Raw genomic sequence first — 6,361 nt, forward strand, 5'->3', positions numbered from 1 at the left:
CAGCACATCAAAATTGCCAAACCCACCGCCACTTTGTAATTGTAACAGCACACCAGCTAAATCCAATCAGTGTCCAGTTATGTCCAGCGCGTGGGTTAAACAGCTGGATGACGCAAGGCATTGCTTGATGAAAATTGTTAGTTCGGTGCGGCATGTAGTAAGACAGGGACAAGCCTTTAGAGGCCACACGGATGACAGTGGGAATTTATACCAGATTTTGAAACTTAGGGCAGAAGAGGATGATCCCATTTTACTGAAGTGGTTAACAGAGCGTACCACAATGTACACAGGCCCCAAAGCACAGAATGAAATTCTGAACATCATGGCCAATAGTCATTCGAGGCATTGCAGCTGAGATTAGGTCTCTTCCGATTGTACAATTTTCATTAATTGTTGATGGTACTCAAGATGTCTCTGGTGCTGAACAGGAGAATGTCTGTCTGCGTTATGTTGACCATGACCATGTCCCTCACAAGGAGTTTATTGGGCTATACAGGGTGTCGGAGACAACAGGCGAGGGCATTGCGAAAGTGCCAACGGATATGTTGTTGAGGAAACCCGCAAACATATGCTCGGTTCTTTTGTTCAGTAGTGTGTATAGCAGTGGTTCTCAACCTTTTTGGGGTACTGGAACCCCTGCATATTTTGAGGCAAGGCAGGCAAGGTTTTGAGCAGTCCTCAGGGACCTCCACCCCCTCTATATTATATGTAAACTTACTGGAAACATTGTGGTACTGACTACATTCATTACACTTTTTTATTTCACGGACCCCTTGCAATTAGTCCATGGACCCCTGTTTGAGAACCCCTGGTGTAATTGATATTTGTTCTTTTGTTTAGTAGTTTTCAGGACACTTACAAATGATTTATTTCATGTTATTTTATTTAAAATGGCCTACTTTGTGCGACATACTTGTCCATAGCTGCTGTTTGAAGAGTTGAGACACTGACTGAGTTGAGACACTGACTGAGTTGAGACACTGACTGAGTTGAGACACTGACTGAGTTGAGACACTGACTGAGTTGAGACACTGACTGAGTTGAGACACTGACTGAGTTGAGACACTGGCTGAGTTGAGACACTGGCTGAGTTGAGACACTGGCTGAGTTGAGACACTGGCTGAGTTGAGACACTGGCTGAGTTGAGACACTGGCTGAGTTGAGACACTGGCTGAGTTGAGACACTGAAGGATATTTTGTTTGATTTATTTGGGTTTTTCATTGAAGTAGTTATTTTGCTTTTAGAACTACTTATTTTAAGCTTTTTGTTCTTGCAAAGATATTGTAGACTCAGGCCAGGTGGACATATTTAATGACTATATAAATGTATCAGAAAAAGTCCAATTAAAAGGTCAATTCAATACGGAGACCAACTTTGTGATGGTTCTCAATGGAGATTCTTTTAGATGTGATCACACCATGTTCATTGTATTTATGAAAACTACACCCATACAGTGTACAGTACCATTGTCACCTACTGACCTTTCTTGATATTGCTGGTTGTAAGTACGAATACCTGCATACATACTGGACTGGTAAGGAGCACTGCTATAACTATTATTAGTAGTAGAATTATAATGATTTAAACATTTGAACAAGTTGGGAAAACCCTTCAGTTAACTACTGTACCTATCAATTATCCAGTTGTAGGAATTATGGTTCCTCAATATACATTTAACAACGTATGCTATGTGTTACAGCACTACTTTTGGTGTCCCCCTCAGGAATTGCTCTTGAGAAAATTTAATGTAATTGTCCCCTCCAAGGTTGATCTCAGATTTTCGCCCCTGCACCCACTCCACTGAATAGCAGGCTAGTGATTTATTTGCAAGGCTTGCAGTTAGCCACTGATTCCTTCCAAACCACTCATTTTTTAATTTTCGATTTCCAACTTGTTGTGCAATGTTTATGTCCAGTGGCGATGAGCACCAATACGTTTTATCATTAATTTGTCTTCATATGACAATGATTGAAAAGGATTTGCAGTAGATTGTTGACGTGATTCATGATGATGACTGCTTGTCTAGCCTACTAGCAAAGATTTTCAAAGTATGATGTTGACATGATCAGTCCAATAAAAGCTACGGGAGACGTAACGTAATTTGACGCCATTTTATCTGTGGCCAATGACCTTCAGCCTTTGTTAACCCAATGATTTTTTTCATTGTTTGCAAACTGCTTTGTGACACATATTAATGCAAAAATAACATGCAAGACAGTCAACAAAAAAACACACACATATATATATATATAGTGTAACGACCCTGGGTTTATAAGCGCGGAAATCGACCCTGACGCACGAGCATGCTTTTGCGGCACAGTCGATAGCGCGCCGGACCTCGGTCTAGATTCTAGAAGGTCGAGGGTTCGAGACCTGCTCCCTGCCTGTTTCATTACAATATATACAGTGTATTCGGAAAGTATTCAGACACCTTGACTTTTTCCCCATTTTGTTACGTTACAGCCTTATTCTAAAATTGATTAAAACGTTTTTTCCCCTCATCAATCTACACACAATATCCCATAATGACAAAGCAAAAAATAGCCATTAGATATTTTTGCAAATGTATAAAGTACTCAGTACTTCGAGTATTCACAGGAAAATACCATACTAACCGTTATACTAATGAAAAGCCAGTTATTTACACCATGATTTTACTAAAATTGCCTAGTGTTATTAATATTCATAACATTAGTATCAGCCTATTATTCATAATGAAAGCCCTTGCAGGTAAAATGCTACTTTCAATTTGTTATTCCATCAGTAGGCTATCGATTCAACCCTGCAAGTCCCGCTGGACTCTCCAGATGGCACCTGCGCCCACTGTGTGATACTACCGCAGCCAACTCAGGATTATGAATGAAATACATTTTTTTACGAGGCTGCTCGAAGCAATTCCTCTCCTGGAGAGGCGGCGATGTCTATTCAGTTCGGCGAATGAATGGGTTGCAGTGATTATGATGATGGGGTAATCGAGAGGCTGAAAATGGGAATAAATCAACAGGTGAACATTTATGTTTGAATATTTTCCTTCGGGCAGGACTGGAACAGTTTGGCCTGACTGACTGGGGGGTAAATAAACTTGAACTTGGCTGCATGCCTGGTCGCTGACGGGATGTTTGTAAGCACGCAAATCAAACAGCAAAACACCGGTCCTACGCAGTTAGTGAGTGTATGTTTGTGAGAGAGAAAGAGAGGGAGTGTGCACGTGGGAGTAAAAATTATTTGAAAGTGCTGTACATGGATACTTGAATGACTATGTAAATTATAGATTAGAACATTATTTTGTTAGTGATAAAACATATCGAAGAGAAATTGGTACAATAGAATCATTGAGCTTCAGGCCTACCAATTATGCCTAAATCCTACTGCTATAGACAGCCATGGAATAATTCCAATGGCTTGATTGATCAACTGTGCACCCTAGATAAATAGATTTAATCATTTCACAATAATAAAACATTAACTCTGGTGGTGGTAGGTAGCCTAGTCAACATATTGTCTTCTGAACGTTACATGACATTTATGTTAATGAGTCATTGTCATAGAACGAGAAAGAGAGAGATGAAAGAAGTACAGCAGATCGGTGATATTCGTTCAAGTGACCCTTTGGATTATAGAAACAGGAAAATTGAGCGCGCTCTGGGATTTGATAACGCGCGCTCTTCACGCTATGGAGGATGGAAAATTAAAGGGCGCGAGGACTATAGAGGGGACACAACGCACTTCAGACGTGCAGAAAGTAATTCGGAGTGGTTTTATTAGCGACTGAAGACAGTAAACATTACGTTTTTTTAATGGACCACATTAATGGACATCAGACGCAGCCGAGAGGGGCATGGCGTTAAGCAGTGAGTTGGCTATTCAAAGAGTGACTGATGGGATATATTAAACTATAATGAGCTAGGCATCTAGTATCATATTTTCATACCTTATGTGCAGTGTGTTGAGTCATTTAGAGGTTGATTCAGTGTCTGACTGTCATAGCACCTTGAGGAAGAATGCATTCTTAAATGAGTTGAATATGTAATGTATGTGTCCAGGACTCCTGCTGCTGTGCATGGTAGCCTCTGCTGTGTGGAATGCTGAGACCAGGCCCATAGACTTTGTGTGTGACAGAGAGTCCAGGAGGGACATGAACACTGTGGCAGAGATGGAGGCTGCTCTGGTAAACCTATATGTTTTAAACAATCTGCCCAGTGGTGTAGTGGTGCCTGGAGAAGTGGCAATACTCAAATGTTGCCCCAAATTTCCCAAACAGCCCGAAGGAAAGGTGCCCTGTGTGAAAAATTATGACAGTACAGTACACTCTAAATGACCCCCCAAAGATTTCATGTTTCCGCTCGCAAAGTAACACTTTTTTAATAGATAAACAATTAAATTCACAATAATTCTTAAACAACATGAGGAGAACACTTTTGAGGTCTGGGAAAAAACTTTTACATTTGTATTTTTGAGTGTAGTTACCCTTTAATACAACTGTGCAGGCAACGGGCACTGTTATTTAGTTAGCAGTGTTTCTGTAGCACACATGAGAAGGAGTTTGCAAAACAAATAGCCACTGGATTGATGCAAATCATCATGATATTATTCTGCCAGACAGGCATAGGCTACTTTGTAGCTAGTTAACATTTAATTGAGGTGGTTTTTGGGAAAGCCTTTCCATCTACCAGAAGACATTCAGGTCTATCATTAGCATCACTATATTTTTCCTGTTCCTTAATTGTTTGAGACCTGGATGTTTTACTTCATATTATGAGGAATGTCTTACCATTCAAAGTAGCCTAGCCATAATCCCACCGTGGAAACGTGGAGGTAATTATTTGATTAAGACTTCATATGCGCTCTCCTGTTGGTTTTCAACGTTCTTTCATTGTCTAGCAGGCAAAGGCATTATCCTAGTCATATTAGCAACCCATGATAGTTGCATCTTTAGATCTCCCCTCTTTATACATTTCTAATGGATATTTCCATCTCTTTCCATGAAACCGTTCGCATGTGCAGTGCGCATTTTAGAATGGGTTTTCTCGAAATTGCACTTTGGAACATTAACGCTAGGCTCACCGCAGTGTGCACATTGCTGCGCTTAAAGTGTGAAGAAATAATTAGCAGTTTATCAACATTTTAAGCTAAACATTTTGATCTGTTCCATCAGCCTTATAAATTGATACGGCGTATACCTCCACTACACTACTTTGATACGCATCATGGGGATTAAGAAGTAAACATATGCAATGCCCACAAAAAAGGTGGTATATGGCGTATACTCTCCTCTACACCACTGAATCTGTCTGTCCGTCTGTCTGTCCATCTTGCCTATCTCTTTTAATGTCTGTATGCTTCTCTCCTCTCTTCAGGCTGATTGTGACGCCTTGAAGATGCTCCCGTCCCCCATTCAGCTCCCCTGCATCAAGGTTCACAAGGCTTCCTGGGAGAGGAAATCAGTACGCTATCAAACACTTCAACTTCTGCTTCTCAATGCAGATTATTTGTTTTCCTCGGTTCAGTAACATCCAATTGTGGTAATAATTTGACGTTTGTCTCTCTCTTGTGTGTGTTACCTATCTATGTATGTATGTATGTTTGTGTGTTTTTCCTCCAGGCCCAGGAGAAGAAGGGGGACATAGCTGCATCTCTGAGGGTTTTGTCTAGGAGCGTGAGGGTGGTTAAGACTCTGAGCCAGCCTGGCTGTGCCGCAACTCTGCTGGAGAGACTGGAGCACACTGTCAACAACTACCTACACATAATCACACACCTGGACATCAGGGTAAGATATAATAATAAATACACACATACATACACACACTATTGCTTTCTTCATAGCCTGAGAATTAGGGGTGCTGAGTGTGCTGCAGCACCCCCGGAAAAATCTGAATTTAAAAGAAGATGTATCTTAAAAAGTGCAAAAGTAATGGGCCTTAGTATTAGCAGACCTATATAGACATCTGTAGAGCTGGTAAAAATATTTTTCAGTATCTCAGATTTTGCAAAAAAGGCAGTAATTAAGAACAGTGTCTTCCAGGATTCAATAGTTGAAATTGTAAGAGTTGTTGTCCTGTCCCTTTTTCTGTGATTTTCATTCTAATGTAATCTTAAAAGAACAAAACCCTGTTCTCAAACATTTAAATCAAAAGGTGCAAAGACACAAAACATCCACATCAAATTAAATATTTTTCTTGATCATATAACATGGAAAACAACCACTTTTTGTGCAGTATTAATTTACCATCCCTACAAACCACTTCATGTTAATGTACATTACTGTATTGTATATAGGCTGGTCATCTATGTTTGTACCTGTAGACTTTCCATCACTATGAAGAAAAACAATGCACACTACAGTAATTGACTACATTGAGA

The sequence above is a fragment of the Salvelinus fontinalis genome, chromosome 26 (assembly GCF_029448725.1).
Source record: "Salvelinus fontinalis isolate EN_2023a chromosome 26, ASM2944872v1, whole genome shotgun sequence".
Classification (NCBI taxonomy): Eukaryota; Metazoa; Chordata; class Actinopteri; order Salmoniformes; family Salmonidae; genus Salvelinus; species Salvelinus fontinalis.